Genomic DNA, 23,919 nt, shown 5'->3' with positions numbered 1-23,919 from the left:
AATGTATTGAAGCAGGGGTGTTATTCACCAATAATATACTTTCTATATAGTGCATTTAGGTAGTGCAGCATTTGTCTGCGGTTTTGCTGCGTTACCACATCTACACAGAGTGACAAACACTATTGGAACCAATAATTTCTAATGGTCCGAAATGACGTATAGCGCAGCAACAGGGGGGATCGTGACCAATAAACGCACTCGCCTAGCTCACGACAGTGTGGACTACCTCAAATGACAATGACATTGCAAATCACAATTTTTTTGGCAATCTACAACATCTGCATTAGTCAGTGTGCAATTTAAGTTAGAAATACACCCATCATTTTCTGGGGTTTTAAAAACACACTTTTTTGACAAAACAATATTTTCAGGCCTTGCAGCATCAGCATGTGTGAAATTACAGGCTTGTATACTGCTGTCAAATTCAGTTGCTAAACAAACACTAATTTGGGCAATACAAATTTTGTTGGCAGCCTGTGATGCAGATGTCATTGTGAGATACACCTTTAATACATTTGGGTTAGATCAAGGCATTTGAAATACCGCCATTTGGTGCACCAATATTGAATTCAGGCCTGCACTGGTTCATGCGTGTGAGATACACCCTCTACATACAGGGGTTTGATTCAGGCATTTGAAATACAGCCATTTTGTGCAAAAGAATCTTTAATTCAGGCCTACACTGGTTCATGCCGAGTGAGATACACCCTCAACATATAGAAGTTTGATTCAGGCATATGAAATACAGCCATTTTGGTCAAAAAAATCTTTAATTCAGGCCTACACTGGTTTAGGCTGTGTGAGATACATCCTCTACATACAGGCGTTTGATTTAGGCATTTGAAATACAGCCATTTTGGGCAAAGAAATATTTAATTCAGGCCTACACTGGTTCAGGCCCTGTGAGATACACCCTCTACATACAGGAGTTTGATTCAGGCATTTGAAATACAGCCATATTAAATACAGCCATTTTGGTCAAAGAAATCTTTAATTCAGGCCTACACTGGTTCAGGCCCTGTGAGATACACCCTCTTCATACAAGGGTTTGATTCAGGCATTTGAAATACAGCCATTTGAAATACAGCCATTTTGGGCAAAGAAATATTTAATTCAGGACTACACTGGTTCAGGCCGTGCTAGATACACCCTCTACATACAGGGGTTTGATTCAGGCATTTAAAATACAGCCATTTTGGGCAAAAAAAATCTTTGATTGAGGCCGAGTCTGGTTCAGGCCGTGTGAGATACACCCTTTGCATATTGTCATTCTATTCTACTATTAATTAAACACCCATGAAAAATATGAGGAGCGCGTCAAATAAGGGACGTGGCCCAGGTCGTGATGCTGCTGGTGGAGCTCCTGTTGCAGGGAGAGGACGTGGTCGATCTGTGCCAGCTACACGCACAAGTGAAACCCCTTCCTCAGGTGCTAGTAGGAGACAAAACCTGCAGCGGTATTTGGTTGGGCCTAATGCTCTTCTACGAATGGTGTGGCATGAACAAGTATAGGCTATTATAGATTGGGTTGCTGACAGTGGATCCAGTTCCTTCACATTGTCTCCCACCCAGTCTCCTGCTGAAAGACCACAGTTGGCACCTGCAGCCGATGTCCATCAGTCTTCACCTCACCCCCTTGAAAATCAGCCAAGCAGTCTGAGCCCCAAGTCATGCAGCAGTCTCTTCTGCTTTTTGATGACTCTGTTAGCAGGGTTTCCCAGGGCCATCCACCTAGCCCTGCCCCAGAAGTGGAAGATGAGTGCACCGATGCCCAACCACTTATCTTTCAAGATGAGTACATGGGGGGACCATCGCAGCACGTCTCGGATGATGACGAAACACAGGTGCAAACTGCTGGGGCTTTCGAAAGTGTGCAGACCGACAAGGAAGGCAGGGGTGAAGACTGGGTGGAAGATGATGTGGAGGATGATGAGGTCCTCGACCCCACATGGAATCAAGGTCATGCAAGTGACCTATGTAGTTCGGAGGAAGAGGCGGTGGTCGCACAGAGCCACCAGCACAGCAGAAGAGGGAGCAGGGTGCAAAAGCGGAGCGGCCGTTCTCTAGACAGTACGCCTGCTACTGCCCACCGCAGCAAGGGACCGAGCACACCAAAGCCAGCTCTAAGAAGTTCCCTGGCGTGGCAGTTTTTCAGACAATGTGCTGACGACAAGACACGAGTGGTTTGCACGCTGTGCAATCAGAGCCTGAAGCGAGGCATAAACGTTCTCAACCTGAGCACAACCTGCATGACCAGGCATTTAAGTGCTAAGCACGAGCTGCAGTGGAGTAGACACCTCAAAAACCAAGATATGTCTCTGGCTCCTCCTGCTTCCTCTTGTGCTGCAGTCTCAGTCCCTTCATCCACCTCTGGAGTGACAGTGCCACCTGCCACTACTGCAAACAGAGGATCTGCCAGCAACACCAACACCTGGGTCACCAAGCATCTCCACAATGTCCCAAGGAAGCGTTCAGCTCTCCATCTCCCAAACGCTGGAGAGGAAGTACCCCCCTACCCACCCGCGATCCCTAGCCCTGAATGCCAGCATTTCTAAATTACTGGCCTTAGAAATGCTGTCATTCCGTCTGGAGACGGATAGTTTTAAAAGCCTTAAGGCGGTGGCTGTCCCACAGTACGTCGTGCCCAGCTGCCACTACTTTTCAAGGTGAGCCATCCCTTCCCTGCACAACCAAGTAGGGGACAAAATCAGGTGTGCACTGCGCAATGCCATCTGTGGCTATATCCACACTATGTCACTTTGCCACTCTGTGGTCTCCTCATGCTGCTGCCACCTCCTGACTCGGTCATTGTGCCACTCGGTGGCCTTCTTATTCTGCTGCCAACTCCAGACCCTGTCATTGGGCCACTCTGTGGTCTCTTCATGCTGCTTCCACCTCACCACTATGTCATAGGTCTACTCTGTGGACTTCTCATGCTGTTCCCCCCATCCCCACTTAATGACTGGGCCACTATTTTGCCTTTCGGCCTGTATGACATCATGATTTATTTAACCTTCTGATCTGTCAGAAGGAAGGAAAAATGAGACTCACAGCGTATCCTGTCTGTGTAGCAGCTGTAACGCCTGTATGGTCCCATCAGAATTGGCTTATGATTTGGTAGCCAAAAGCAGGAGTGGGTACAAAACACAGAAGTCATGCAAATATTACCTTAACGTGTCATTTCTGTTTCAGATCCACTCCTGTTTCTTTTGGGGATTAGCAATACTGATGGATTATTGAGCAAATGCTGACCGAGTGAAGGCATATGCTCTACAGACAGGATCAGTTTGTTGTAGGTTATTGCTCTGACGGATCAGAGGAAGGGCAAAATAATCAGTGACATCAACACAAACTTACTGCTGACACCCTCTACACTTTGTCAGGTGGCTCTACTTGTATAAGCGTTTAATAGAACAGGTTCTGGAGACAACTATGGGGAATCAGCTGACGAGGGTGTAAATGGAGTGCACTTCTTCTTGACACTAACATGGACCTGTAAGGCTGAGTTAATACTTAAGTTATTTGGTCAGTTTTGGCAAATTTAAGTATACTCTCTTACAATTTTAATCAAGTTTTGGTTCAATTTAATATTAAATATTTAATGAGTTTACTAATAAAAATTACATGTTGCCTTACACAGGAGAGGATCGGCCAGTCTTCTGTTTATTCAACGGCATGGTGTTGCGATGGAGAAAAGCATGCTTAGAAAACAATTCCTCTCCACCTGGAGACGAATCCTGTTAAGAGTGCTGCAAGTGTGGTATTGGCTGCTCATCGACCAAGATACTTCTGGGGGAAACCTGCCTGGCATGAACAGGCCTCCAGTAGCTACAGACAATGAGAAGACAAAGCTTCAAGATAGCTTGGAGCCCAGAAGAGTCGCAAAGTTAGTCAAGATTCAAACTAACCAACCAGGCCCCGTTCTCTTTGTCTGGTGAAAACATCACGGGTTCCCAGTCATCATGGAAATGAAAAGAAGGGCATCCTGTGGTGCACGGAGATGGAGATGGTCTTTGGATTCCCCCTGCACTATATGGACATCTGAGAAATGTACCGCTGCTCCCGACAGCAGCTGCTTGGAAGGTTATAGAGCGTCCCAGTCATCCGGCATCTATTCACCACGCTGAAGGATTATTTTGAAAGTGTGTAGAAGCTACACAGGACCCTCATGCTGCAGATTTATCATGGAGACACCAGAGTTTACAATATTACATAATTATTTTGTGCTTTAGCAATACTGATGGATTATTGAACAAATGCTGACCTAGTGAAGGCGGATGCTCCACACAGGATTAGTTTTTTGTGGGTTCTTGTTCTGACGGATCAGAGGAAGGGCAAAATAATCATTGACGTCAACACAAACTTACTGCTGACACCCTCTCCACTCTGTCGGGGGGCTCTACTTGTATAAGGGTTTACTAGAACAGGTTCTGTACACATCTATGTGGAATCAGCTGACGACGGTGTAAAAGGAGTGCGCTTCTTCTTTATACTAACATCAACCTGTAAGGCTGAGTTAATACTTGAGTTAATTTATCGGTTTTGGCCCCTGTGACTGCCCAAATAAGTGAAGTGTGCAATTGATTCTAATAGTGACGCCTGTCAACTGCATGTCATACTGACTGACAGTATTTCACTACCACAGCACATTCCCTATGCGTGTTACTGCAAGGCACAGTGTTCTACACCCATATAAAGGCTCTATGCAGCCCGGAAATAGCAATTTTCTATGAGATTCGTCGCAAATTAATTTGGATCGAAGTTAATTTTTCCAGAAAATTTGGTGATCCGGCCGAATCAAAGTTTTGAGAAATTCACTAATCTCTAATCTCTAGTTATAATCAATATTGTATGGTGCATATTGTAATGCATTTTGCAGCTTCTCTGCTGTTACAATGTATGTTTTTGTGATATTGACCCTGAATTTTCTATATGCTCAAAGTGCTAGATTGTTGTAATGTTCCCTGAATATTAAAGTTTGATTAACCATAAATTTATGCTAGGTATGTGCATGGATTGTATAACTTCATTTTACTAACATAAAAATTTATCACAGAAAAAAGTTATGTAACAAGATAATATAGCGCAATAACACTTTCCCCACAGGATTCAATACTGCATTTGCTTCTTTTCCTACTAAGCATGTATGTGTTGATAAACAACCTTAGTGCTATACTGCTAAGAGTTTATACATTCCCTGTCATGGATTACCATTGTTTCAATATCTCGACGTAAAAAGATGGCTAACAGATTCAGAGAAAAGGTGTAATGGGTTTCGTAGAAAGTGGCTTCCTAAAATAGATGCCTCTCTGCAAAAATGTGATGAGAATAACAATATAGCTGACAGTACAGAAGACATGGTGTAGAAATGGGAAGATATATATTCTAGCATGTTATGAATTACTTGTTATGTGTAGAATACAGACAAGACTGCAAGGACCAACCTAAACCAGAACACGTTAAAAGGCGGCTGTATACTGAAAGACTGCACATTACTGGGAATCGGCTGCTGACTCACTAATTGTATTCTTTTAGTATAATTAGATTTACAGACTGTGTTGGAACATTGTAATTTAGATTAACTAATGAATGTAGTTTTCAGAGTGTGGGCACACGTGGAATAAATTGGTTTCTAAGTTGCTAAATTTTTCTGCTTAATTTCTAGTATTTTATAGTGATTCTGATTAAGTTATAAAGTAATTATGTTTATTTTTTTGTTTTGTCTTTTAAAGAGGACCTTTCATCGGTCCAAACACTGTAAGATATCTATCAGGCTACATAGAGCGACGCCCAGGGATCTCACTGCACTTACTAATATTCCTGGGCTCTGCTCCGTTCTCCTGCTATGTCCTCCGGTATCTTCACTGAATTGGTTCTACTAGGCGGAGTCTGCCCTGTTTCTCCCTGGGCATTCCTGCTCCCAGGCTGTAGTGCTGTCCAATCGCAGCACAGAGCTCACAATCTGGGAGAAAAAAAAAAACCTGCCAGGCTGTGAGATCTGCACTGCGATTGGACAACACTACAGCCTGGGAGCAGGAATGCCCAGGGAGAAACAGGGCAGACTCCGCCTAGTAGAACCAATTCAGTGAAGATATCGGAGGACACAGCGGGCGAACGGAGCGGCGCCCAGGGATAATAGTAAGTGCAGTGAGATCCCTGGGCGCCGCTCTATGTAGCCTGATAATTATCTTGCAATGTTTGGACCGATGAAAGGTCCTCTTTAAATATTAAAATACATTGTATACATTAGAGACGATATACAATATCTGTCAAAATTCGATTTGGGCTTAAATCTTTTTTTCTCTCTCTCTCCAAAATTCATCCAAGTGGAATCGCCAAACTAGGGATGAGCGAATTTATTCACATACTACTTTGTTTGAATACTGTACGGAGCGAGCACTCCTTACAGTATTAGAATGCATTGGCTCCTAAGAGCTGAAGTTATTACTTTGCGAGACTTCACATAATGCAGCGTGCCGGGCTACAGGGGAAAAGGCTCATGGTGGGCCGATGGGGGTAGTGGTTGGTTAGCAGATGCCTCCCTGGGTCAGCAGTGCAGTGGATGGGAAGACTCTCTCTGTTGCAGGGAACATCAGCCAGATGTTGGTTGAGGTACCCTTGATGGTGGTATTGTTTAGGGTGCTTATGGCCGGGCCCCTGTGTTCGTGACACCAGCACCGTTAGGTGCAAAGGTTGAGAGTAGTAGTTGTAAGAATGAGGAGTCAGTAATGGTAGAACAATTGAACGTTTACTGAAGAATCAATAGTCTCTGGACAGTTGGTACAGTTTATCAATGGACAGATTTTGTATGCATAAAAAAGTTCAATAGTATTCTATTATCTGGTAGTGGCAAATGTATTCAAAGAATTGTCCTTTTAGCAGTAGGCTCTTGACAGGCAAGGATCCAGATAGAAATCCTATTTTTACTTTACAGCACACTGGCACTAAAGATGCTAATAATTATTTATGAGTATTCCTTTAAGGGCGTCCTCCTCACGGCAGGAAAACACATCTGCTTCATTCTTTGCCAGGAAACTCTTCTAGAACACAGTTTTTATGGTTTCTCACTACCACCCGGAAGGTTAAGTCAGTGATAATGACAACTTGGCCTAAGTTATCTGGTTGTGTCCAGGCACTCTGTAAGCTTCTCCCGGTCACTGGTGCTAATGAGGTCTATAAGACTTGGTTAGCTGTTGCCCTCAATAGTCTCCTTGCATCTCTGTGTATAGACTCACGGTCTGATGCTGGTCTTCTGCAATGGTCTTCTCCAGGCTTGATCAGGGCCCAGAGGAAAATGAAGCAGCTACATGGTGAATTTGGCCTGTCTCCTTCCTCCATGGCCTTGCTTCTTACTCTGACTACATTCTTCTGTTCTCAACTAACATTCTTCCACTTTACTATCCTCTAAACTAAACACACCCCACTATATATATATATATATATATATATATATATATATATATATATATATATAATGTGGTGCCAGCACCACCTAGGGGCTAATTAATGAAATGACATTGCCAGACAGAAAATAAGGAATACAATACATTATAATACAATAAGTGCAGATATTCAGATGTTTGAAGTGTCCCCTTTTCACACACATGTGGGACACTGCAATAATAACTTCAAAAATCAATTTCTACTATTAAAAAAAAAACATTTCCCAAACTCGGGTTTGGTTCCAGTCATCTCTAGTATTTCAACTATAATGTTAACATTTTAAATATTAATAAAAGAGCCACACGAAAAATAAAGAAGTAAAAAATAACAGTTGTTTAAACTAAGCTCAGGTGCAGTTAGACAGTAATGGCAGGAACATGTAGCATGTTTCCTATAGATGACTGCATGTGGCCAGAAGTAGGAAGGTTAGACTGAATCCACATTTGCGTTGAATGCATGACTATGTTGAACTCCCTAAGGGAAACCTGATAGACCTCATTATAGTCAATTGGGTCCTTCTGGTTTCATTAGTTTCAGTTGTGTTCTGGATCTGTCACTTCCATTATTTTGATTGTTTTGCTCTTATAACACCACGCAAAAAAAAAAAAATCTTCTGCTACTGGGCAAAAACAATTTGTCCTATACTAAATCGAGTGTGCGGATTGCAAATCTGAAATCTGAATTGTTGTAATTAGTGTTGAGCGGCAGTGGCAATATTTGATTTTGCAATATTTCGCGAACATATGGCCAAATATTTGTCATATATTCGGGAATTTGGGAATTCGCTATCTTTGTTCACATTTTTTTCATTAATAAAATCGCAATGCAAAATTCACTTAATACGCATGCGCAAAAAGGGCGTGGCCTAGCAACTGTTTTCGAACTACCCGAAGTTTGAGGCGATTGGAAAAGATGGCTGGAAGCCATTTTTGAGACAGTAAGGAAGAACTCCTGATTAGGGATGAGCGAACTCGAACTGTATAGTTCGGGTTCGTACCGAATTTTGGGGTGTCCGTGACACGGACCCGAACCCGGACATTTTCGTAAAAGTCCGGGTTCGGGTTCGGTGTTCGTCGCTTTCTTCGCGCTTTTGTGACGCTTTCTTGGCGCTTTTTGAAAGGCTGCAAAGCAGCCAATCAACAAGCGTCATACTACTTGCCCCAAGAGGCCATCACAGCCATGCCTACTATTGGCATGGCTGTGATTGGCCAGAGCACCATGTGACCCAGCCTCTATTTAAGCTGGAGTCACATAGCGCCGCCCGTCACTCTGCTCTGATTAGCGTAGGGAGAGGTTGCGGCTGCGACAGTAGGGCGAGATTAGGCAGATTAACTCCTCCAAAGGACTTGATTAACTGATCGATCTGCAGCTGTGGATCATTGAGCTGCTGATCCTCAATTGCTCACTGTTTTTAGGCTGCACAGACCGTTTGTCAGTCTCATTTTTCTGGGGTGATCGGCGGCCATTTTGTGTCTTGTGGTGCGCCAGCACAAGCTGCGACCAAGTGCATTTAACCCTCAATGGTGTGGTTGTTTTTTGGCTAAAGCCTACATCAGGGTGAAGCTGTCACACCAAGTGCATTTAACCAGCAATAGTCTGTTCATTTTTTGGCCATATACAAAATCAGGGGCAAGCTGCGCCTGTCACCAAGTGCATTTAACCCTCAATGGTGTGGTTGTTTTTTGGCTAAAGCCTACATCAGGGTGAAGCTGTCACACCAAGTGCATTTAACCAGCAATAGTCTGTTCATTTTTTGGCCATATACAAAATCAGGGGCAAGCTGCGCCTGTCACCAAGTGCATTTAACCCTCAATGGTGTGGTTGTTTTTTGGCTAAAGCCTACATCAGGGTGAAGCTGTCACACCAAGTGCATTTAACCAGCAATAGTCTGTTCATTTTTTGGCCATATACAAAATCAGGGGCAAGCTGCGCCTGTCACCAAGTGCATTTAACCCTCAATGGTGTGGTTGTTTTTTGGCTAAAGCCTACATCAGGGTGAAGCTGTCACACCAAGTGCATTTAACCAGCAATAGTCTGTTCATTTTTTGGCCATATCCCAGTCTAATTCTGTCACTAAATCCATACCGGTCACCCAGCGCCTAAATACTAGGCCTCAAATTTATATCCAGCTAAATCTGTCCCTAGTGCTGTAGCTGGGCGAGTTATTTAGTGTCCGTTCAAGCACATTTCTTGTTCTGGGTTGAAATACAATTCCCAATTTAGCAATTTCATAATTTAGTGGTTCCTGCTATATCAGAGCTATTTGAAATCTATCCCAAAAAGGGTATATAATATTGAAGGTGCACATTGGGTCATTCAGAATAACTTCACACACACCCGCTACTGTGTATTTCCAAGTCTAATTCTGTCACTAAACCCATACCTGTCACCCAGCGCCTAAATACTAGGCCTCAAATTTAAATCCCTCTAAATCTCTCGTTACCCACCGCTGTACTGTTGTTGCTGGGCAAGATATTTAGTGTCCGTCAAAGCACATTTTTTGTTCTGGGTTGAAGTACAATTCCCAATTTAGCAATTTCATAATTTAGTGGTTTCTGCTATATCAGAGCTATTTGAAATCTATCCCTAAAAGGGTATATAATATTGAAGGTGCACATAGGGTCATTCAGAATAACTTCACACACACGCTTCTGTGCATTTCCAAGTCTAATTCTGTCACTAAATCCATACCGGTGACCCAGCGCCTAAATACTAGGCCTCAAATTTAAATCCCTCTAAATCTCTCGTTACCCACCACTGTACTGTTGTTGCTGGGCAAGATATTTAGTGTCCGTCAAAGCACATTTTTTGTTCTGGGTTGAAGTACAATTCCCAATTTAGCAATTTCATAATTTAGTGGTTTCTGCTATATCAGAGCTATTTGAAATCTATCCCTAAAAGGGTATATAATATTGAAGGTGCACATAGGGTCATTCAGAATAACTTCACACACACGCTTCTGTGCATTTCCAAGTCTAATTCTGTCACTAAATCCATACCGGTGACCCAGCGCCTAAATACTAGGCCTCAAATTTAAATCCCTCTAAATCTCTCGTTACCCACCACTGTACTGTTGTTGCTGGGCAAGATATTTAGTGTCCGTCAAAGCACATTTTTTGTTCTGGGTTGAAGTACAATTCCCAATTTAGCAATTTCATAATTTAGTGGTTCCTGCTATATCAGAGCTATTTGAAATCTATCCCAAAAAGGGTATATAATATTGAAGGTGCACATTGGGTCATTCAGAATAACTTCACACACACCCGCTACTGTGTATTTCCAAGTCTAATTCTGTCACTAAACCCATACCTGTCACCCAGCGCCTAAATACTAGGCCTCAAATTTAAATCCCTCTAAATCTCTCGTTACCCACCGCTGTACTGTTGTTGCTGGGCAAGATATTTAGTGTCCGTCAAAGCACATTTTTTGTTCTGGGTTGAAGTACAATTCCCAATTTAGCAATTTCATAATTTAGTGGTTTCTGCTATATCAGAGCTATTTGAAATCTATCCCTAAAAGGGTATATAATATTGAAGGTGCACATAGGGTCATTCAGAATAACTTCACACACACGCTTCTGTGCATTTCCAAGTCTAATTCTGTCACTAAATCCATACCGGTGACCCAGCGCCTAAATACTAGGCCTCAAATTTAAATCCCTCTAAATCTCTCGTTACCCACCGCTGTACTGTTGTTGCTGGGCAAGATATTTAGTGTCCGTCAAAGCACATTTTTTGTTCTGGGTTGAAGTACAATTCCCAATTTAGCAATTTCATAATTTAGTGGTTTCTGCTATATCAGAGCTATTTGAAATCTATCCCTAAAAGGGTATATAATATTGAAGGTGCACATAGGGTCATTCAGAATAACTTCACACACACGCTTCTGTGCATTTCCAAGTCTAATTCTGTCACTAAATCCATACCGGTGACCCAGCGCCTAAATACTAGGCCTCAAATTTAAATCCCTCTAAATCTCTCGTTACCCACCACTGTACTGTTGTTGCTGGGCAAGATATTTAGTGTCCGTCAAAGCACATTTTTTGTTCTGGGTTGAAGTACAATTCCCAATTTAGCAATTTCATAATTTAGTGGTTCCTGCTATATCAGAGCTATTTGAAATCTATCCCAAAAAGGGTATATAATATTGAAGGTGCACATTGGGTCATTCAGAATAACTTCACACACACCCGCTACTGTGTATTTCCAAGTCTAATTCTGTCACTAAACCCATACCTGTCACCCAGCGCCTAAATACTAGGCCTCAAATTTAAATCCCTCTAAATCTCTCGTTACCCACCGCTGTACTGTTGTTGCTGGGCAAGATATTTAGTGTCCGTCAAAGCACATTTTTTGTTCTGGGTTGAAGTACAATTCCCAATTTAGCAATTTCATAATTTAGTGGTTTCTGCTATATCAGAGCTATTTGAAATCTATCCCTAAAAGGGTATATAATATTGAAGGTGCACATAGGGTCATTCAGAATAACTTCACACACACGCTTCTGTGCATTTCCAAGTCTAATTCTGTCACTAAATCCATACCGGTGACCCAGCGCCTAAATACTAGGCCTCAAATTTAAATCCCTCTAAATCTCTCGTTACCCACCGCTGTACTGTTGTTGCTGGGCAAGATATTTAGTGTCCGTCAAAGCACATTTTTTGTTCTGGGTTGAAGTACAATTCCCAATTTAGCAATTTCATAATTTAGTGGTTTCTGCTATATCAGAGCTATTTGAAATCTATCCCTAAAAGGGTATATAATATTGAAGGTGCACATAGGGTCATTCAGAATAACTTCACACACACGCTTCTGTGCATTTCCAAGTCTAATTCTGTCACTAAATCCATACCGGTGACCCAGCGCCTAAATACTAGGCCTCAAATTTAAATCCCTCTAAATCTCTCGTTACCCACCACTGTACTGTTGTTGCTGGGCAAGATATTTAGTGTCCGTCAAAGCACATTTTTTGTTCTGGGTTGAAGTACAATTCCCAATTTAGCAATTTCATAATTTAGTGGTTCCTGCTATATCAGAGCTATTTGAAATCTATCCCAAAAAGGGTATATAATATTGAAGGTGCACATTGGGTCATTCAGAATAACTTCACACACACCCGCTACTGTGTATTTCCAAGTCTAATTCTGTCACTAAACCCATACCTGTCACCCAGCGCCTAAATACTAGGCCTCAAATTTAAATCCCTCTAAATCTCTCGTTACCCACCGCTGTACTGTTGTTGCTGGGCAAGATATTTAGTGTCCGTCAAAGCACATTTTTTGTTCTGGGTTGAAGTACAATTCCCAATTTAGCAATTTCATAATTTAGTGGTTTCTGCTATATCAGAGCTATTTGAAATCTATCCCTAAAAGGGTATATAATATTGAAGGTGCACATAGGGTCATTCAGAATAACTTCACACACACGCTTCTGTGCATTTCCAAGTCTAATTCTGTCACTAAATCCATACCGGTGACCCAGCGCCTAAATACTAGGCCTCAAATTTAAATCCCTCTAAATCTCTCGTTACCGCTGTACTGTTGTAGCTGGGAAAGTTATTTAGTGCCCGTCAAAGCACATTTTTTGTTCTGGGTTGAAGTACAATTCCCAATTTAGCAATTTCATAATTTAGTGGTTCCTGCTATATCAGAGCTATTTGAAATCTATCCCAAAAAGGGTATATAATATTCAAGGTGCACATTGGGTCATTCAGAATAACTTCACACACACGCTTCTGTGCAAATCCATACCGGTCACCCAGCGCCTAAATACTAGGCCTCAAATTTATATCCCGCTGAATTTGAATACAATACATTGGGCCAAATAATATATTTGTTGTTGTGGTGAACCATAACAATGAGAAAAACATCTAGTAAGGGACGCGGACGTGGACATGGTCGTGGTGGTGTTAGTGGACCCTCTGGTGCTGGGAGAGGACGTGGCCGTTCTGCCACATCCACACGTCCTAGTGTACCAACTACCTCAGGTCCCAGTAGCCGCCAGAATTTACAGCGATATATGGTGGGGCCCAATGCCGTTCTAAGGATGGTAAGGCCTGAGCAGGTACAGGCATTAGTCAATTGGGTGGCCGACAGTGGATCCAGCACGTTCACATTATCTCCCACCCAGTCTTCTGCAGAAAGCGCACAGATGGCGCCTGAAAACCAACCCCATCAGTCTGTCACATCACCCCCATGCATACCAGGGAAACTGTCTCAGCCTCAAGTTATGCAGCAGTCTCTTATGCTGTTTGAAGACTCCGCTGGCAGGGTTTCCCAAGGGCATCCACCTAGCCCTTCCCCAGCGGTGAAAGACATAGAATGCACTGACGCACAACCACTTATGTTTCCTGATGATGAGGACATGGGAATACCACCTCAGCATGTCTCTGATGATGACGAAACACAGGTGCCAACTGCTGCGTCTTTCTGCAGTGTGCAGACTGAACAGGAGGTCAGGGATCAAGACTGGGTGGAAGACGATGCAGGGGACGATGAGGTCCTAGACCCCACATGGAATGAAGGTCGTGCCACTGACTTTCACAGTTCGGAGGAAGAGGCAGTGGTGAGACCGAGCCAACAGCGTAGCAAAAGAGGGAGCAGTGGGCAAAAGCAGAACACCCGCCGCCAAGAGACTCCGCCTGCTACTGACCGCCGCCATCTGGGACCGAGCACCCCAAAGGCAGCTTCAAGGAGTTCCCTGGCATGGCACTTCTTCAAACAATGTGCTGACGACAAGACCCGAGTGGTTTGCACGCTGTGCCATCAGAGCCTGAAGCGAGGCATTAACGTTCTGAACCTGAGCACAACCTGCATGACCAGGCACCTGCATGCAAAGCATGAACTGCAGTGGAGTAAACACCTTAAAACCAAGGAAGTCACTCAGGCTCCCCCTGCTACCTCTTCTGCTGCTGCCGCCTCGGCCTATTCTGCTGCTGCCGCCTCGGCCTCTTCCTCCGCCTCTGGAGGAACGTTGGCACCTGCCGCCCAGCAAACAGGGGATGTACCACCAACACCACCACCACCACCTCCGTCACCAAGCGTCTCAACCATGTCACACGCCAGCGTTCAGCTCTCCATCTCACAAACATTTGATAGAAAGCGTAAATTCCCACCTAGCCACCCTCGATCCCTGGCCCTGAATGCCAGCATTTCTAAACTACTGGCCTATGAAATGCTGTCATTTAGGCTGGTGGACACAGACAGCTTCAAACAGCTCATGTCGCTTGCTGTCCCACAGTATGTTGTTCCCAGCCGGCACTACTTCTCCAAGAGAGCCGTGCCTTCCCTGCACAACCAAGTATCCGATAAAATCAAGTGTGCACTGCGCAACGCCATCTGTAGCAAGGTCCACCTAACCACAGATACGTGGACCAGTAAGCACGGCCAGGGACGCTATATCTCCCTAACTGCACACTGGGTAAATGTAGTGGCAGCTGGGCCCCAGGCGGAGAGCTGTTTGGCGCACGTCCTGCCGCCGCCAAGGATCGCAGGGCAACATTCTTTGCCTCCTGTTGCCACCTCCTCCTTCTCGGCTTCCTCCTCCTCTTCTTCCACCTGCTCATCCAGTCAGCCACACACCTTCACCACCAACTTCAGCACAGCCCGGGGTAAACGTCAGCAGGCCATTCTGAAACTCATATGTTTGGGGGACAGGCCCCACACCGCACAGGAGTTGTGGCGGGGTATTGAACAACAGACCGACGAGTGGTTGCTGCCGGTGAGCCTCAAGCCCGGCCTGGTGGTGTGTGATAATGGGCGAAATCTCGTTGCAGCTCTGGGACTAGCCAATTTGACGCACATCCCTTGCTTGGCGCATGTGCTGAATTTGGTGGTGCAGAAGTTCATTCACAACTACCCCGACATGTCAGAGCTGCTGCATAAAGTGCGGGCCGTCTGTTCGCGCTTCCGGCGTTCACATCCTGCCGCTGCTCGCCTGTCTGCGCTACAGCGTAACTTCGGCCTTCCCGCTCACCGCCTCATATGCGACGTGCCCACCAGGTGGAACTCCACCTTGCACATGCTGGACAGACTGTGCGAGCAGCAGCAGGCCATAGTGGAGTTTCAGCTGCAGCACGCACGGGTCAGTCGCACTACAGAACAGCACCACTTCACCACCAATGACTGGGCCTCCATGCGAGACCTGTGTGCCCTGTTGCGCTGTTTCGAGTACTCCACCAACATGGCCAGTGGCGATGACACCGTTATCAGCGTTACAATACCACTTCTATGTCTCCTTGAGAAAACACTTAGGGCGATGATGGAACAGGAGGTGGCCCAGGAGGAGGAGGAGGAGGATGAGGAAGAGGGGTCATTTTTAGCACTTTCAGGCCAGTCTCTTCGAAGTGACTCAGAGGGAGGTTTTTTGCAACAGCAGAGGCCAGGTACAAATGTGGCCAGCCAGGGCCCACTACTGGAGGACGAGGAGGACGAGGATGAGGAGGAGGTGGAGGAGGATGAGGATGAAGCATGGTCACAGCGGGGTGGCACCCAACGCAGCTCGGGTCCATCACTGGTGCGTGGCTGGGGGGAAAGGCAGGACGATGACGATACGCCTCCCACAGAGGACAGCTTGTCCTTACCCCTGGGCAGCCTGGCACACATGAGCGACTACATGCTGCAGTGCCTGCGCAACGACAGCAGAGTTGCCCACATTTTAACCTGTGCGGACTACTGGGTTGCCACCCTGCTGGATCCACGCTACAAAGACAATGTGCCCACCTTACTTCCTGCACTGGAGCGTGATAGGAAGATGCGCGAGTACAAGCGCACGTTGGTAGACGCGCTACTGAGAGCATTCCCAAATGTCACAGGGGAACAAGTGGAAGCCCAAGGCCAAGGCAGAGGAGGAGCAAGAGGTCGCCAAGGCAGCTGTGTCACGGCCAGCTCCTCTGAGGGCAGGGTTAGCATGGCAGAGATGTGGAAAACTTTTGTCAACACGCCACAGCTAACTGCACCACCACCTGATACGCAACGTGTTAGCAGGAGGCAACATTTCACTAACATGGTGGAACAGTACGTGTGCACACCCCTCCACGTACTGACTGATGGTTCGGCCCCATTCAACTTCTGGGTCTCTAAATTGTCCACGTGGCCAGAGCTAGCCTTTTATGCCTTGGAGGTGCTGGCCTGCCCGGCAGCCAGCGTTTTGTCTGAACGTGTATTCAGCACGGCAGGGGGCGTCATTACAGACAAACGCAGCCGCCTGTCTACAGCCAATGTGGACAAGCTGACGTTCATAAAAATTAACCAGGCATGGATCCCACAGGACCTGTCCGTCCCTTGTCCAGATTAGACATTAACTACCTCCCCATAACCATATATTATTGGACTCCAGGGCACTTCCTCATTCAATCCTATTTTTATTTTCATTTTACCATTATATTGCGATGCTACCCAAAGTTGAATGAACCTCTCCTCTGCCTGTGTGCTAGGCCTAAATATATGCCAATGGACTGTTGCAGTGGTGGCTGACATGAAGCCTGATTCTCTGCTATGACATGCAGACTAATTCTCTGCTGACATGAAGCCAGATTGTCTGTTACGGGACCTCTCTCCTCTGCCTGGGTGCTGGGCCTAAATTTATGACAATGGACTGTTGCAGTGGTGGCTGACGTGAAGCCTGATTCTCTGCTATGACATGCAGACTGATTCTCTGCTGACATGAAGCCAGATCGTCTGTTACGGGACCTCTCTGCTCTGCCTGTGTGCTAGGCCTAAATATATGCCAATGGACTGTTGCAGTGGTGGGTGACGTGAAGCCTCATTCTCTGCTATGACATGCAGACTGATTCTCTGCTGACATGAAGCCAGATTGTCTGTTACGGGACCTCTCTGCTCTGCCTGTGTGCTAGGCCTAAATATATGCCAATGGACTGTTGCAGTGGTGGGTGACGTGAAGCCTCATTCTCTGCTATGACATGCAGACTGATTCTCTGCTGTCATGAAGCCAGATTGTCTGTTACGGGACCTCTCTGCTCTGCCTGTGTGCTAGGCCTAAATATATGCCAATGGACTGTTGCAGTGGTGGGTGACGTGAAGCCTCATTCTCTGCTATGACATGCAGACTGATTCTCTGCTGACATGAAGCCAGATTGTCTGTTACGGGACCTCTCTGCTCTGCCTGTGTGCTAGGCCTAAATATATGCCAATGGACTGTTGCAGTGGTGGGTGACGTGAAGCCTCATTCTCTGCTATGACATGCAGACTGATTCTCTGCTGTCATGAAGCCAGATTGTCTGTTACGGGACCTCTCTGCTCTGCCTGTGTGCTAGGCCTAAATATATGCCAATGGACTGTTGCAGTGGTGGGTGACGTGAAGCCTCATTCTCTGCTATGACATGCAGACTAATTCTCTGCTGACATGAAGACAGATTCTCTGTTACGGGACCTCTCTCCTCTGCCTGTGTGTGTGCTGGGCCTAAATATATGCCAATGGACTGTTGCAGTGGTGGCTGACGTGAAGCCTCATTCTCTGCTATGACATGCAGACTGATTCTCTGCTGACATGAAGCCAGATTCTCTGTTACGGGACCTCTCTCCTCTGCCTGTGTGTGTGCTGGGCCTAAATATATGCCAATGGACTGTTGCAGTGGTGGCTGACGTGAAGCCTCATTCTCTGCTATGACATGCAGACTGATTCTCTGCTGACATGAAGCCAGATTCTCTGTTACGGGACCTCTCTCCTCTGCCTGTGTGTGTGCTGGGCCTAAATATATGCCAATGGACTGTTGCAGTGGTGGCTGACGTGAAGCCTCATTCTCTGCTATGACATGCAGACTGATTCTCTGCTGACATGAAGCCAGATTCTCTGTTACGGGACCTCTCTCCTCTGCCTGTGTGTGTGCTGGGCCTAAATATATGCCAATGGACTGTTGCAGTGGTGGCTGACGTGAAGCCTCATTCTCTGCTATGACATGCAGACTGATTCTCTGCTGACATGAAGCCAGATTCTCTGTTACGGGACCTCTCTCCTCTGCCTGTGTGCTAGGCCTAAATATATGCCAATGGACTGTTGCAGTGGTGGCTGACGTGAAGCCTCATTCTCTGCTATGACATGCAGACTAATTCTCTGCTGACATGAAGACAGATTCTCTGTTACGGGACCTCTCTCCTCTGCCTGGGTGCCGGGGCCTAAATATCTGAGAATGGACTGTTCCAGTGGTGGGTGACGGGAAGCCAGATTCTCTGCTATGGAACCTCTCTCCAATTGATTTTGGTTAATTTTTATTTATTTAATTTTTATTTTAATTAATTTCCCTATCCACATTTGTTTGCAGGGGATTTACCTACATGTTGCTGCCTTTTGCAGCCCTCTAGCCCTTTCCTGGGCTGTTTTACAGCCGTTTTAGTGCCGAAAAGTTCGGGTCCCCATTGACTTCAATGGGGTTCGGGTTCGGGACGAAGTTCGGATCGGGTTCGGATCCCGAACCCGAACATTTCCGGGATGTTCGGCCGAACTTCTCGAACCCGAACATCCAGGTGTTCGCTCAACTCTACTCCTGATCACTGTAAGTAATTGCACATTACAGCAGTGTATTTCATTTCACATGCATGTCAGAACAATCGCTTTATATGCAGATAGAGTGTTATAAAATATTAGTGATTGCAAAAATCGCCACTTTTGATCAAATTTTTTTTCGCATATAACTTCACTTTTTATCAGATCTAAGTAGATATTATTGATATGTGCGCTCAGTATTGTTGTAGCATCACAGCACTATGTCTGTAGCATGTATGTATGGACAGCATAGAAATATCTCTCACATTCACACTGCACATCCATTTTCCTGCCGCACACTATATACCCCACACAAACACAGTCTATAGATTAGAGTTTGTCCTGTTGCTCAGGAATCAGGAGAAGCTTTCTTTGTCTCACCACCAGTATTTGCTGGTTCATTTACAGTTACCCGGGGTGCACCATGGGCAGGCGAACCAGCTGTACACCCCATATCGTACCGTCACTTCACTAGACAAGTACATCTCTGCTCAGCTGGCCAATATCCGATGGCTCAGACCCCACACACATACAATTGCAATACAATCCCATCTAATAACGGTAACATTAAATCTAATATTTCCCCTTCAAAGACTTAAATACTTTTTTTTAGTGATGGACGAACATGAGATGGGACAGTTCGCGAACGCGCTCAAATGTTTGCAAACCACAGGTTCGCGGCAGGTCCTATTCATTTTAATGGCATGCGAACATGAGAAACCTCCAGGTCATATTTGCAGCCAGAAAATACTTAGTAAATGCGCACACACAGTCCCACAACATGGACACTGACATACCAGAAGTATTAAGCGATTTTACGATCTACAAGCATTTTTTTTTTATCTGAGAAATTTCGGCAAAGTATTAATCACAAGAGCACATGCGTTCTGAAGGCGTGGCGTACAGGAACTGGTTTACACACCGACTAGCAAATAGATGGATGCGATGGTTGGAGCAAAGTTCAACGAGTAAGAGGAAGAACTCCTGGTGACTGTAAGTAATCTTACATTGAAGTAGTGTATTTGATTACATTTCACCTGCATGTCTGAACAGTCGCTTTATATGCATAAAGAATGCGACCTTCTGCGATTCTAATTTTTCTTAAGTGCACCAAACTTCACATTTTATAATGTCTCACTAGATATTATTAATTTTTGCACTAAGTATTCCTGTGACATCACACCCACTATGTTAGGTTACCCTGCAGAGTGGCCGAGTGCACGGCGGCATTGGTTGCTAATGCTAACTTGCTATGATGCCGTGCGCTTCTTGCTGCCACCACTGTACAGTAATACACTTGTATAGATCATACAAGTGTATCACAGTACAGCGGTGGTGGCCTGGAAGCGCACGTCGTCATAGCAACCAATGACGCTGTGCGCTTGTCCATTCTGCAAGACGGCAGGACAGGTGTGTACGGTCCGTAGTTTTGAAAAAACAAGCCCGTGTGCATGCGGCCTTACTGTTACGTTTAGAAGATGGGATTGTATTACGACTGTATGTGGGTGGGGTCTGAGCTGTCAGATACTGTCCAGCTAAGCAGAGATGTACCTGTCTAGTGAAGTGACGGTACGGTATGGGGTGTACAGCTGGTTTGTCTCCCCGGGATGCACCCTGGGTAACTCTAAATGAACCAGCAAATACTGCCGGTGCAGGCGGCCTAAATCTAATATTTCCACCTCAAAGCATTAAATACTTTTTTCCGTTTACTTGATTACATTTTTTTCCATACTATTATTGTTAAAAATGGGGATTATATGCTGGCATATTTCTCTTGCAGCAGATGTTGGTTCGGGGCTACGATAGCACCCAATCCCACGCCAAGAAGCAGAGGATAGTGCGGGAGTTGGCCTATGAAATGTGGAGCAAAATGGGTCGCACACCCCACCATCTGGCCATTATAAAGAAATGGTCAGACATGAAGAGAAGGCAGCCATGTTTCATTAAAAGATAAATGCCCAGGTACATACGTAAAAAACTTTTGTATGTTTTGCCAACACTCTGTAATGTATACAGTGCTAAGCAAAAGTATTCACCCCCCTTGACTTTGTTCTTTTTTTTTTTGCCTCACCCCCTGGAATTAACATGGATTGTTTGAGGATTTCCATCATGTAATTTGTAGAACATGCCCACAACTTAGACCTTCTTTTAAATTGGTTAATTGTAAAGCAAACAACTAATAGGACAAAATAACAGAAAAGGTCAATGTGCATAACTATTCACCCCCCTAAAGTCAATACTTTGTAGAGCCACCTTTTGCGGCAATCACAGCTCCAAGTCGCTTTGGATAAGTCTCTATGAGCAGTTGCCACATCTTACCACAGGCGTTTTTGCCTATTCCTCCTTGCAATACTGATTCTACTCCTTCATTTGATGGTTTGTGCTTGTGAACAGCAATCTTTAAGTCTGACCACAGATTTTCTATTGGATTGAGATCTGGGCTTTGACTAGGCCATTCCAACACATTTATATGTTTCCCCTTAAACCACTCAAGTGTTGCTTCTGCAGTGTGATTGGGGTCATTTCCTGCTGGAAGCTGAACCTCCGTCTTACTCTCAAATTACGCACAGAGTGGTACAGGTTTTGCTCAAGAATATCCCTGTCCATCTTTCCCTCAACTATGACCAGTTTCCCAGTCCCGGCTGCTGAAAAACACCCCCACAGCATGATGCTGCCACCACCATGTTTCATTGTGGGGATGATGTTATTTGGGGGATGTGATGTGATGTGTTGTTGGCTTTGTGCCAGACAAATTACGTACTGAACCATCACTGTGTCTGCAGTAGAAGCCTGAGGCCTAGCCTCCTTCCTATAGGCTTTGACACATTACTATGAAGACCCCCACTCCAACCTATTTGGTTGAGAGGGAACTATAAACCATGAATTTTTGGTTGAGTTTATAGGCCACATTTTTTTGTATTCCACATTAAAGTAGCATGGTGTGAATCCATAAATGCAATAAGGGTTAACTCTGCTTAGAGACTCCAAATGAATGTGTTGGTTTATTTTTCCCTTTGTTCTATTGTGTTAGTGATGGGATTAAGAAGTAGCCGACTCTGGTGTAGAGAATTATATCATCCTATGATACACTGAGGAAATAATCCCATCCCATGGGTCTCCTCTCGCCCTATTGTTCCAGCAAGACACTGTGGAGGGGATGTCTTTTTTCATACCGTTAATTTTGGATTGAGTTATGCGTCATAAAGTTGGCAGCCACTGCAATTATATATAGATCCCTCCATATTGGAATATCTTTATATCAAATGTTCTTAAGATTTTGGAGTTGTCTATCTAAAATCTGAACATTTTGTGATCACAGACGTTCCTATTCCCTCCATTCGGAAAAGGCGACCGGTTGTGGAGGTAAAGGAGGCAGAGGAAGTGGAGGCCGGAAACTCCCAGGCTATTGAGCCACCCCCATCAGATGTGGGAATGTGAAGCAGGTGGAAACTGCTGTACCAGCACCACCCCATCTCAGGACTCGGAGGAAGAGGAGATGATCACCAGCCCTCGGCAGGAGGGTAAATATGTGCACATAGCAATATGATTATGTATCCATAACATGTACATAAACATTAAAAGGGCCGATAATGAGGCGACAACATACACTCTAGTAATACAAAAAAAGAACACTGGCCAATAACTCTTTAATCTAGTTTAAAACCATTGATTTAACAAATAAATAATATTAAACACAATTGATTTATCATTAACTAACAAACAAAATAAAATTACAATGTACTGAAATATCACTAACTAATAAACCATATAATGATCATAAAGATCACTAACTAAAGTATTGAGATTTAAATCGTCAATGTGTATAAAGACTTTAAATAAAAAAAGACATATTTTGTACCGCCGTCTACATGTCGATTGTCTATATAAAAATATCAAATGATATTACCCCTCCGGTGAACAATTTAAATAAATAAAAAATAATTAAAAATTAAAGAAAAATATGAATTTATTCAACCTCAAATCACTAAAAGTGCAACACCAAGCTAGCTAAAGAGGCATATGCCCCCCAAAATAGTAACAATCGGTCAGTGCATTCTGCTAAAAATGAGACCCAACCGTTAGATAATAGTCACATAAAATCAATAATTTGGCTCTTAAAATATGGAGACAGTAAAACATGAATTGTTTTTGGTTCAACAATGCTTTTATTGTGTAAAAGACAATTTACTATAAAATAAGGAAAAATAGTAGGTTTGGCCGCACCTGTAACAACCAGCTGTCTAAAAATATCATATCAAATAACCCCTTAGTTGGACACCTTTTTAAACAAAAATTTTAAAACTGTTAAATGCAATTTTACGGACAGCTTTTCTCACTAAAATGTGTAATACCAAGCAATCATAAAGTCATATGCACCACAAATTAAAGGTTTAATAAGAGTTGCAAATAATGTTCATTTTAATTTTTTTTCAAACAGGAATGAAGACATTGAAGGCCAAATTGGCCAAACTGCAAAGGGCGCATCTCCATGATATGTGGGCCGTTCATGAGCGCTTGAAGGCCATGCAAGGCCATGAAGGGGGTGCATGAGATGATCATCCTTTTGGAAAAATTGCCTTAATTTAATAAAACAAAATTCTACTAAGTTATATAAATCGTTTGTACAATTATAACGTGTATTGTGTTTTTTTTTATATTGCTCGGTTTTACTGTAATAGCTCGGCCTAAATCAACCAGAAATGACAGCAGCCGGTAAATACATGTCAAATACATATAGGGTCCCTTCACACGTCTGTTAAATGTGTCCGCATATCACAATTAGGAGGAACGTTTACAGACCCATTGATTTTAAATTCCAGTTCGAAAAATTAGGCATTCACAGGATACATAAGTAAGTGTCAGCCATTACAGGCCTCAAAACTTAGCCGACAGGCGTTCCCCTGACAGCAAATAACTTTGTATTCTGTTGCTGGTGGTACATTAGGCATTCACAGGATACAGAAGTAAGTTTCAGCCA

The sequence above is a fragment of the Bufo gargarizans genome, chromosome 9, assembly GCF_014858855.1.
Source record: "Bufo gargarizans isolate SCDJY-AF-19 chromosome 9, ASM1485885v1, whole genome shotgun sequence".
Lineage (NCBI taxonomy): Eukaryota > Metazoa > Chordata > Amphibia > Anura > Bufonidae > Bufo > Bufo gargarizans.
This window is presented reverse-complemented; position numbering follows the sequence as displayed.